This window comes from Schistocerca serialis, chromosome 5 (genome assembly GCF_023864345.2).
Source record: "Schistocerca serialis cubense isolate TAMUIC-IGC-003099 chromosome 5, iqSchSeri2.2, whole genome shotgun sequence".
NCBI classification, from domain to species: Eukaryota; Metazoa; Arthropoda; class Insecta; order Orthoptera; family Acrididae; genus Schistocerca; species Schistocerca serialis.
The window spans coordinates 596099591-596112378 of record NC_064642.1 but is presented as its reverse complement, the minus strand read 5'-3'; the positions used below and the strand labels follow the sequence as shown (position 1 = coordinate 596112378).

Here is a 12788-nt window from a genome sequence, read left to right as displayed (position 1 = left end):
ATGCGACTATCATGATGCTGTAAACAGAACCTGGATTCGTCCGAAAAAATGACGTCTTGCCATTCGTGCACCCAGGTTCGTCACTGAGTGTACCATCGATCGCAGGCGCTCCTGTCTGTGATGCAGCGTCAAGCGTAGCCGCAGCCATGGCCTCTGAGCTGATAGTCCATGCTGCTGCAAACGTCGTCGAACTGTTCGTGCAGATGGTTGTGGTTGTTGTCTTGCGAACGTCCGCATCTGTTGACTCAGGGATCGAGACGTGGCTGCACGATCCGTTACAGCCATGCGGATAAGATGCCTGTCACCTCGGCCGGCCGCTGGTGGCCGAGCGGTTCTGGCGCTACAGTCTGGAACCGCGCGACCGCTACGGTCGCAGGTTCGAATCCTGCCTCGGGCATGGATGTGTGTGTTGTCCTTAGGTTAGTTAGGTTTAAGTAGTTCTAAGTTCTAGGGGACTTATGACCTCAGCAGTTGAGTCCCATAGTGCTCAGAGCCATTTGAACCTGTCATCTCGATTGGTAGTGATACGAGGCCGTTGGGATCCAGTACGGCGCACCGTATTACCCTCCTGAACCCACCGATTCCATATTCTGCTAACAGTCATTGGATCTCGACCAACGCGAGCAGCAATGTCGCGATACGGTAAACTGCAATCGCAATAGGCTACAATCTGACCTTTATCGAAGTCGGAAACGTGATGGTACGCATTTCTCCTCCCTACACGAGGCATCATAACAACGTTTCACTAGGCAACGCCGGTTAACTGCTGTTTGTGTATGAGAAATCGGTTGGAAACTTTCCTCATGTCAGCATGTTGTAGGTGTCGCCACCGGCGCCAACCTTGTGTGAATGCTCTGAAAAGCTAATCGTTTGCGTATCACAGCATCTTCTTCCTGTTGGTAAAATTTTGCGTCTGTAGCGCGTCATCTTCGTGGTGTAGCAATTTTAATGGCCAGTAGTGTACTTTTGTTACCGCGTCACGCGTCCGCAATGCCACCAGGCGGCATCCAACGTCGAGTAAGCAGTGGTCATAATTTTGGCTCATCAGTGTATGTAGAGCGGAGGAAGTGCAAACTGTGCACTGTCTGAAGGGAAATGACCACGTGTAAGGTTCACTGTAGCCTTATACACAGGGGTATGTACTTACGGCGCAGGCCTGAAGTGGAGAGTATGTTATTTTAAATCAACTAGAAGCTGCATTAAGGCCGAAGGTCACACACACCGACATTAATTTACAAGCAGGATGCCTAGTTACAGTTAGACGCCCAGCGTCATAGACTTGAATTAAAATTTTCCTCCACATAAATTTGCACGACATTGTAAGTTTGTAGCTACGATTATGTAACTTTCTTCTGCAATGAAGAGAACGAAATCTACCTACAGAAGCTCACTGACAGACTTGATCTTAAAAGCTTACCTTCGCATTAGCAGTGCTTAGAACATGGTAAACACGTTGATGCAAAATAAGTAATGTCTGTTTCAAAGTACTTGATAGTTGACGTCTGTCACTTGTCGCTACGGTGTTGCCTCATAGGTCGCCGGCTATCACTCGGTTATACGTAACACACGGCAAGTCACTTCACAAATACTGTTAAAGTGTGACATGGAGCAATGTTGGAAGTGACCGCCGCAAAATACGTCGGAAATGCGAGATCCTCTGTCGACAAATGATTGTAAGTGACCGATGACTGAAACATGACAGCAGACGCGTTTTGTAGCCCTGAATTTAAACTCATGTCGTAAGCCAACCACAACCTCGTGTTGTGCAAAGAATCCAAGAACGCGGAGGCTAGCAATCTGAAGCAGCACTATAATCACGATCGCTTTGTTCACGATTATAGCTGACCTCTACGACCATACCCTGGAAGGAACACACGCAAAGGATTTACTGAATGATTAATTTGGGTGTGGCAAATGATGATGAGGAACCTCAGGCTGCAGAAGAAGAAAATGTGCATGCTGAACTGCCGCGGGTTGAAGGTGACAGTGAAGGTGCTAAATGTGTGCTACCGCTAAAGACTGAATATCATTCCTCATTCTTTGAATGCTGTAATTTATGACTGCAATTATCTGTCACCTTATTTATGCTATTTCATTGTAAGCTAGCTGTTTTTGTTACTGTTTTTGTGGAATAAAAAAAAGTGGTCAGCGAAGAAAAACTCAAGACAGTAAAAGTTCAGTTTCAGCGCTAAAAGCAAACTGTAACTGCTTGCTGTCATTGGTTGCCTCATACTACGCTCACACTGGCTATAAGTGTTGCCGTGTTACCAACCGGTGAGCTCTCCTCGCTAGTACTTAGTTGGAGACTATAGACGACACAGGCAGATTCCAGACGAAAACAGAATGCCAGGCAGAAAAATAAGAGCAAATAAAAAGGCTAATACGATGATGAAAATGGCATACAAAGAATTAGAAATAAAAAAATACATTCCAATTAATTAATGGAATGAAAACGATAATCATACTCTTTTGATTAGATTTTGAAATGAAGAAAAATTCGCGACCTCTGACGGGATTCGAACCTATGACTTCAACATAACATGTTTCAGTACGCTATCCATTGCACTATGGTATAATAATGAGTCAACTAGTTACATTTTTGATTGCGATTACCCAGTTGCAATGGAAAAAGGAAATGAGTGTTTGGCGTCATTGGCTGGGAGGCCCCTTACAGGGCAGGTCCGGACGCCTTGGTGCAGGTCTTACTACGTTCGACGCCACATTGGGCGACCTGCGCGCCGGGTGGGGATGAAATGATGATGAAGACAACACGACACCCAGCCCATGAGCGAAGAAAATCCCCGACCGAGACGGGAATCGAACCCGGACCCGTAGGACAGCAATCCGTCGCGCTGACCACTCACCTATGGGGGCAGACCCCAGTTGCAATGACGAAGTGCAGCCTTCAGAAACCCCGTTTCGCGCAGTGTCGTGCGAAACTTATCCGATGTAAGTCTCTCTGTGATTATGGTAAGCGCGTATGTGACGCTGAATCGCGTCTTGGACGGAAGTTTTCGGTAGTGTTTAGTTAGTGTTGTGTATGAAACGTGTGTGTTTCAGTAGCATCATAGTATGCGTGAGTTGCTTGTGGTGTGGTTATCATGTACGATTAAATACGAAATAAAAGTGCTAGGCCCATGATTCTAAACCCAAACACAATAACAAAGAATGACGGACAAGGAATTAGAAGTGAACTGACCGAACTATTGTGGCAGTTTGGCAACAGCGAACGGTTCGGGAGTGACGTTGAGCGCTCTGCTAGGGACGAAACCAGCTCCAAAGTGTGAAGTGTCAACTATCAACTAATTTTTATCAGAATGTAGTATTCGTTGATATGTTTAACGCATGAATAAAACAGTATTCGTTGATATGTTTAACGCATGAATAAAACAGTCACAAGTACATGTCAATGTAAACTTCATCTGAAAGCGACTTTCGTCGTAAGGTTTCATCAGTCGTAAGAAATATCATTTTTCATACTTAGCTGCCAGTGTTCTTCGCTTTATCTGTTAAAAGAAATGTAAAATTCATTTCACTGTTATATCTCGTCTCAGTGTCTTACAAAATGAATTTACGAAAATGCATTAATTAGGCACCCTGAAGCGATACGTCTCCGCAGCACTATTAGTAGAATAGACTCATAGACGACATTACTCGTGCGGGACTACGCTCCCTCCCTCCCCCTCCCTTTCCTAAACCGTTACGCGCTGTGAGCCGGCCGGTTTCTCACGGCTGCGACGTTAGCGCGAGCCAGCACGCACGAGCGGATCGGTGAACAGGTCTGTACTCGACCACCAAAACCACAGGTTCCCAGCATTTGTACAAATCATCTGACAACGACTTGCTAGGAAGTCGAAACCGGTTAAGAGTATCATCTGATTTAGATGAGGCGGAAAAATACAGGGCGTTTCTAAAACAATCATCCGATTTCACACGACTTTATGTTCTGCACGAATGAAGGTAGAAGCGTGGGTAATTCATTTACAAACGAACCATACGATTTAACAAGTGTCTTTATTTTACACGTGTACACATACAACCTTGGGGTACTTTTTATAATTACGTTTGGGATAAAAGTTTTCGTTTACTTTTCACGCATGTTCAGTGTACCCTCGACTGAATGCACGACAGACATCCACCGATAGTGAGGCTCGGCCCATGCTCTTGCGAGCATGTCTGGAGGTACTGCAGTTCCTGCTGTTGCTGTACCACGTTGCCGTTCACCCAAAGTTGTTAGACGAGTAGATAGTGTCTTTCAGGAACCTCCAGAAAACCGAAAATAATTTTGAAGAAAAAAATCAAATATTTTACGAAATGATTTGGGTAAAAGTAGGAAACAGTAGAGAAACATTTGACACGCTTCCTTTGCTGTACGTGATTTCGAGCATCATTCAAAGGTGCGTCAAATTTTTCTCTACCTGTTTTATTTCCTACTTCTGGACAAATCATTTCACAAACATTTGATCGTTTTTCTTCAAAATTATATATTATCTTAAAATTTCTTTCAGAAAACGTGAAATATATTTAAATCTACACGGGCATTGTATTACTATTAAGGGTATACACAGCGAGAGAAAGGAGATAAGTTTCAGTTGATGCTGGAATTTAATTTTTGTTTTATTTTTTCAACCTGAAAGTAAGACTCCCGTAAGCTCTATACAAATGTAAATTTTTTGCGCAAAAGAGCTAGGTCTTAAAAAGATGAACTTTTTGACACTTTATTTACATAGCTAGCAAGCTGTTCTTGAAACATTTCAGTTTTACCTCAAACCACTCGTTAAGTTTTTCGTAATTACCCCGAATACTTCCACGTAATTAGTTAATTAATTTTTTTGTAAAGATAGACCTCACGCTGGTCAGTTTGATACCCCGTTTGTCCATTTCTCACTCTTCGTTTGCCTGTGAAAATTCGGAAAAAATGCGTTTCTAGGGAGTATTGTTTTTACTTTGCTCAAACATTTGGCCAAAAAACTTGTTCTGTGAGATAAGGAGACTGTGGAGTCCAGTGATGGGATGTGAGATACGTACGACGCTGCAGTACCGTAGTCTCGACGAAAATCACACTTTGTATGGTGCTCAGTGTTCAAGAAGTAAGCAGGTGAATGAATAAGCGCTTAGTTCTCACAAGTGCAAGGTCTGCAGCTCCAATCTCGCTGCGGCTTCTGTTCTTTCCATTCCCACGTATTTCTAACAAGAGGTTTATTATGATTGTGAAAATTGTCAGTAATGCCTGATTCATTTATTATTTTCATACCCTTTATCACGTTACCATAACATCTTCAAACTGCTGCAGACTCACAACAGCTTTGTAAAAGAACTTTCTAATGGACGACCTGAAGCCATACGTCAGAGAAAAAAATTCTTTTGCTCCTTGACTCATTGGGAGGGCAAACGAATCCAGGTTTGTACGACGAAACTTTTCAGGATGGCGAGGGTCTGCCAACGTGCAATATCAAAGTAATCGCTCACAAATGCACAGTGTCGATTCAGCCTTGAGACATTTGTTTTTACAGGCAGGTGAAGAACATCATAAAATGACTGCAAAATTGTGCGTACGTCATTGTACAGAATAACGAGATAGCCTCTAGAGAAGACTAAAAAAAATTCAATCAGTCGCACACCATCAGTTGTCTACACTACGAGGCGTATTTTTTTTAAGAAAGTACCGTTTTGAAAGTAAAAAAAGACATGCTAAGATATCTCAATAATTTTATTTTTGCATGAAAGCCATTACAGTCTGATCTTCCTTGTTTACGTTGTATACTGAGTGTTTAAGACGCCTCCGATAACCATGAGTCTCGCCGACTGTGAAGTACGGGCTGTTATAAAATTTCTTAATGCTAAAGGCCTAAAAGTCATCGATATTCGTCGTGAGATATGTGCAGTTTACCGAGAAAACATTATGAGTGATGGAATGGTAAGAAAGTGGGTGAGAGCATTTAAAGATGGCCGCACAAATGTGCATGATGAACAACGGAATGGGCGTCCTTCGGTCGTTAATGAAAGTTTGGTGCAGGAGTGGACAATAAGGTGAGAAAAAACAGACGCTTTACGATTTCCTCCTTGCGAGATGACTTTCCTAATGTTTCTGATAGTGTTTTGTATGGCATTGTGACCGATCACTTGAATTAACGAAAATTGTGCGCACGTTGGGTACCGAAAATGTTGACGGATGTGCACAAAACCAAACGTTTAGACAGTGCATTAACTTTCCGTGAGCATTACCACAACGACGGTGATGATTTCTTAAGCTAAATTGTTACGGGTGATGAAACATGGGTGGCCTACGTCACACCAGAATCAAAGCTACAGTCCATGGAAGTTGAGCAAGGGCATCGTTTTGCTGCAAAACAATGCCCGTCCGCATGTGGCGAATCAGACCAAAGATCTCATCACATCTTTTCGATGGGAAACTCTAAATCATCCTCCGTACAGCCCCGATCTTGCGCCCAGTGACTACCATCTGTTCATGCACTTGAAGAAACACCTGGGCGATCAGCGTCTTTCAAGACGATGACGAAGTCAAAACAGTGGTGATGCAGTGGTTAACAAGTCAGGCGGCAGACTTCTATGAGGAAGGTATTCAAAAACTGGTACAACATTATGACAAGTGCCTCAATATTGACGGAAATTATGTTGAAAAGTAGATTAAGGTACACGCTTTCATGTAAAAATAAAATTATTGAAATATCTTAGCACGTCATTTTTTAATTTCAAAACGGCACTTACTTAAAAAACACGCATCGTAATATTCGGTTATGTGCTTCGTACGGGTGGTAGGCCTTGAAATTGTATGATCATCAAGAACCGTGTAACAATGTAAACCAAGTTTGTTTTGCAATAGACTCACTGAAAGAAACAATGGACAAGCAAAAATTCAGCGTTCATTACATGTGCTTCATGTCGCAATAATTATAGTTTTCCTTGTTTTTACGATCAGTATCATCCGATTAGTGCAGTATTCCGTAAGTTATAAATTATACATCTCACAAATGTAGGTACAATACTACAAATAAAACGGATGCATTGATTTGACTGAAAGTTCTCGTTCGCGCGACTACTTTCTTCATTTCGAGTTTCCTCACGAAGATATTTTTCCCCTTTTTTCAGGATAAATATTGTGAAAACAGTAACTGAATCACTAAGTATTGACAATTTTCACACTCATAATAATCTTTTGTTATATTTACGTGGGACTGTAAAAGAAGTACCAGCAGCGCTATTCGATCCGAAGTCCTCGCTCTTATGAAACTACGGACTTAATCACCCGGCTGTGGGCTTCTCGAGCAGTAGCAACCATAAAAAGTATATAAGTACACCTAAAATATTCAAACTCGATTATCTCGGTTCAGAGTTGCATCTTCCTGTTTACATACGTTGAAATCCTAGTTGTACCTTACACATGCTTTCAATACGAATCGCATCGACGATGGGTAATTCAGAGGGTCTTCATATAGAATATGTAGTCTTGTGGTATAGGTTGATAGGTTTGGATAGCATTACGTACAGTGCACTAGCTTGCGATACAGGAAGGTAAGTCATACCTGGGTGGAATCCTCATGACGGATAAACGACCGAGTTTTGTGCGCTGACGAAACTGAGTGCGGTTTTAAGCGGTTTCTCCCTCTTGTTTAGACAAATGCCAGACTGGTTCCCCAATTTCCGCTTCAGAAAATACGATACACAAAGAGGACAAAGTTAACACATAGGCAGGCGGCGCACACGACTCCCTCCATTAAGTAATTGACTACTGTGGCGGCAGCAAGGGTATCTGACCGCAGTCAGTTTCACCCATAAAACTGCCAAATATTGAGTACAGCGGATGCTGGACGAGATGGATTTCACGCTAAGAAGAAGTCTTTTGAAAGCGGATGACTGTTTTTGAAACACCCTGTAAAAAAATATACAGTGTACTTCAGCTGCCCCTACCTATGGGTTTGACGCAACCCGCAACGCCTTCAAATACCATGCGCGAGATTTTCATATTCTCTCGCTCTCTATGTGCAAAATATTAGTCCTACAGATAAAAATGAACAGGACCATTTTGTAGGAAATTTATTGTAGTTAAATTTTGCACTGTAATACGTTTTTGCTAGAGGCCGCAGTTCCCGAAATATTCAAGAAAAAAGTGCAAAAGTGTCCTTCAAACGCATTTTCCTTTAATAATTCGAAAACCTTGGTTTTCTTGCAAAAAGGTCCTGTTCATCTTTTACAGGAGGACTAATAGTTTGCACATAGCAAGCGAGAGAATGTGAAAATCTCACGAATGGTTTTTGAAGGCATTGCGATTGGAATAAAACCCATAAGTAGGGTCAGCTGAATCACGCTATACATAAATACACTCCTGGAAATGGAAAAAAGAACACATTGACTCCGGTGTGTCAGACCCACCATACTTGCTCCGGACTCTGCGAGAGGGCTCTACAAGCAATGATCACACGCACGGCACAGCGGACACACCAGGAACCGCGGTGTTGGCCGTCGAATGGCGCTAGCTGCGCAGCATTTGTGCACCGCCGCCGTCAGTGTCAGCCAGTTTGCCGTGGCATACGGAGCTCCATCGCAGTCTTTAACACTGGTAGCATGCCGCGACAGCGTGGACGTGAACCGTATGTGCAGTTGACGGACTTTGAGCGAGGGCGTATAGTGGGCATGCGGGAGGCCGGGTGGACGTACCGCCGAATTGCTCAACACGTGGGGCGTGAGGTCTCCACAGTACATCGATGTTGTCGCCAGTGGTCGGCGGAAGGTGCACGTGCCCGTCGACCTGGGACCGGACCGCAGCGACGCACGGATGCACGCCAAGACCGTAGGATCCTACGCAGTGCCGTAGGGGACCGCACCGCCACTTCCCAGCAAATTAGGGACACTGTTGGTCCTGGGGTATCGGCGAGGACCATTCGCAACCGTCTCCATGAAGCTGGGCTACGGTCCCGCACACCGTTAGGCTGTCTTCCGCTCACGCCCCAACATCGTGCAGCCCGCCTCCAGTGGTGTCGCGACAGGCGTGAATGGAGGGACGAATGGAGGCGTGTCGTCTTCAGCGATGAGAGTCGCTTCTGCCTTGGTGCCAATGATGGTCGTATGCGTGTTTGGCGCCGTGCAGGTGAGCGCCACAATCAGGACTGCATACGACCGAGGCACACAGGGCCAACACCCGGCATCATGGTGTGGGGAGCGATCTCCTACACTGGCCGTACACCACTGGTGATCGTCGGGGGGACACTGAATAGTGCATGGTACATCCAAACCGTCATCGAACCCATCGTTCTACCATTCCTAGACCGGCAAGGTAACTTGCTGTTCCAACAGGTCAATGCACGTCCGCATGTATCCCGTGCCACCCAACGTGCTCTAGAAGGTGTAAGTCAACTACCCTGGCCAGCAAGATCTCCGGATCTGTCCCCCATTGAGCATGTTTAGGACTGGATGAAGCGTCTTCTCACACGGTCTGCACGTCCAGCACGAACGCTGGTCCAACTGAGGCGCCAGGTGGAAATGGCATGGCAAGCCGTTCCACAGGACTACATCCAGCATCTCTACGATCGTCTCCATGGGAGAATAGCAGCATGCATTGCTGCGAAAGGTGGATATACACTGTACTAGTGCCGACATTGTGCATGCTCTGTTACCTGTGTCTATGTGCCTGTGGTTCTGTCAGTGTGATCATGTGATGTATCTGACCCCAGGAATGTGTCAATAAAGTTTCCCTTTCCTGGGACAATGAATTCACGGTGTTCTTATTTCAATTTCCAGGAGTGTATATAAAAATAAATAGTTTACAAGATAGCCCTCCTCAGACTGTATGCCTGTCTAAGAAAATTCTTACATACGTTCATTATCCAAGCTGACTCTGCAGTAGGTAAAGTTGTGAGTGGCGCACATAGTCAGACAACTGGCATACAAAACATCTGTTCTCTGATTCTAATACAGAGTGTACTGGCAACTATAGGTTCTGTAGACAGTTACAGCCAACTCTTGTATCCGAGGAGAGATTATCGACTAGTTGAACATGTACTTGCCTACATCGAACATTTCCCATGTTTAGGAATAGTCACCGAAGCCTTGAAATGACGCACTCTAATGGGGCCCCATACCGCTATTATGGTATTGTGGTGTACACTTCAGGGAGTGGATACACGACTGGGACAATTCGCAATGGTCAGCAATTCTTTACTATTCGGAGAGCACTATACCAGTGTCTTTATGAGCTGGTTATAGTGACTGTTAACCTTTAACCTCACATTGTCGGGCCTGGTAGTTTAGTGGCATACCTAAAAGCTAACAGGTCGCAAGATGAAATCTACGGAAATTTGCTGCCAGCCTTTAATCTAGACCTCACCTGTCAACGACTTGAGAAGCTGCCACGAACGACACTTGGTTCGGATTCCACGTTAAACTGTAAATTCCCTTTTCGCGGTTGGATAATTGGGGTGGATTAGGGACGCGCAAGTTACCGAATCCGGCCACTGACCACCAGGAAATTATTAGTATCTTCTCATTATCCTCTTTTTTTCAATTGCGCAAAGCTCCTGCGCAAGACTGCAAAGCATCGTGTCTTTCTTTAAACCTATGAGGCAGTTGTCCACTGTATTGCACAGCTGTTAATGTAGCATGTATGCAACGGAGCCATAAGATACTCTGTAGGTGGGGGGAGGGGGATGGGACGGGGGATAGCCCTGAGAGTTTGGAGTATTTTTAATATTTTGGAAGACAAATGGCGACTTGTACGTAGCCATAAGGAAGTTCTCTTTCTGACCCTGTGAAAAGCCTGCGTAGTACCTACTTTTAAACCAGTTTCTTAAAAGAAATACACCTGGTATCATCTAATCATACTACACTCATGCTCATAAATTAAAGATAATGCTGATACATGGTGAAACAACGCTCTGGTTGGCGGTTTGTGGGTTTAAATCACCTCGGGGTATGACCATGCGGTGCATTTGACCTGCGGTCGTCGCACGGTAGCGCTGGCAGCAGTCCATATACACAGTGTGTTGGTGCATGTCAGAGTACGATACAGCGAATAAGTGAAGACGTTTTCAGACGTGCTAATGGTGACTGTGTGTTGAAAATGGCTCAAAGAACACATATTGATGACGTTATGAGGGGTAGAACACTAGGGCGACTGGAGGGTGATCAAACACAGTAGGTCGTACCACGGGCCCTCCGTGTGCCACAAAGTGTGATCTCAAGATTATGGCAACGATTCCAGCAGACAGGAAACGTGTCCAGGCGCTACAGTACGGGACGTCCACAGTGTACAACACCACAAGAAGACTGATATCTCACCATCAGTGCCCGCAGACGGCCACGGAGTACTGTAGGTAGCTTTGCTCGGGACCTTACCGCAGCCGCTGGAACAGTTGTCTCCAGACACACAGTCTACAGATGACAGAACAGACATGGTTTATTCGCCCGGAGAACTGCAAGGTGCATCCCACTGACCCCTGGTCACCTGAGAGCCCGTAAAGCGTGGTGTCAAGAACACAGTACATGGTCATTGCAACAGTTGTCCCAGGTTATGTTTATGCACGAGTCTAGGAGTAGTCTTAACAGTGATTATCGCCGGGTTTTCATCTGGCCTGAACCAGTAACCAGATACCAACCCCTTAATGTCCTTGAAAGGGACCTTTATGAAGGTCGTGGTTTGATGGTGTGGGGTGGGTTTATGATTGTTGCACGTACACCCCTGCATGTCTTTGACAGAGGAACTGAAACAGGTCAGGTGCATCGGGACGTCATTTTGCACCAGTATGTCCACCTTTTCAGGAGTGCAGTGGGTCCCACTTTCCCCCTGATGGATGATAACTCACGGCCCCACCGAGCTGCCATCGTGGAGGAGTTCCTTGAAACAGAAGATATCAGGCGAATGGAGTGACCTGCCTGTTCTCCAGACCTAAACCCTATCGAGCACGTCTGGGATGCTCTCGGTCGACGTATCGCTGCACGTCTTCAAACCCCAACGACACTTCAGGAGCTCCGACAGGCACTAGTGCAAGAATGGGAGGCTATACCCCAGCAGCTGCTCGACCACCTGATGCAGAGTATGCCAACCCGTTGTGCGGCCTGTGTACGTGTGCATGGTGATAATATCCCATATTGATGTCGGAGTACATGCACAGGAAACATTGGCGTTTTGTAGCACATGTGTTTCGGGACGCTTTTCTCAACTTATTTCCAATACCGTGGACTTACAGATCTGTCTCGTGTGTTGTCCCTAGGTGCCTATGCTATTAGTGCCACGTTGTGTGGCACCACATTCTGCAATTATCCTTAATTTATGGGCATGAGTGTACATTTTTCCCTTTCTCTGAGAGCTACGGGGAGAGGGGTTCTCCTCCTGGGCGTGGGTGCCCTTGCTTCTTTGCCGTTTTTAATGTCCTGAGGCTGCAAATGCACGCAAGGAACAGGATCAGTATTGAATAGCCACTGGAGTGGACTGCGTGCATCTGCAGCCTCAGGACTGATTAAAAACGCCAAAAAAGCGACATTAATAACTGTCCACTGTAGTGGACAATTGCACCACAGTTTTAATTTCAGTACGTTAATTGTCATGAGTAAAGTTTAGCAGAGATGGACACTAATCTTGTAGGTGGCACTTCTTCTGGCTGTGGATACACAGGAAGTGACTTGTGTAGAGCATGTCTAGTAAAAAAATATTGGGGGGGGGGGGGGGGGGGAGGAGAGCTATGAGATTACAGATAGTGTTGCGAAGATTGACAACTTCATTTATAAGTACAGAAATGTCAAATATGCACTTCACAAAACACAGAGAAACAATGTTC

The 12788-nt window shown here is 45.0% G+C and overlaps 1 protein-coding gene across 1 annotated transcript in view; it reads right to left on the bottom strand.

The window, feature by feature from the left end:
• Positions 1–12788, bottom strand: part of LOC126481468 (transmembrane protein 229B-like) — a 180137-nt gene that overhangs the window by 28416 nt on the left and 138933 nt on the right. The window lies entirely within an intron of this gene.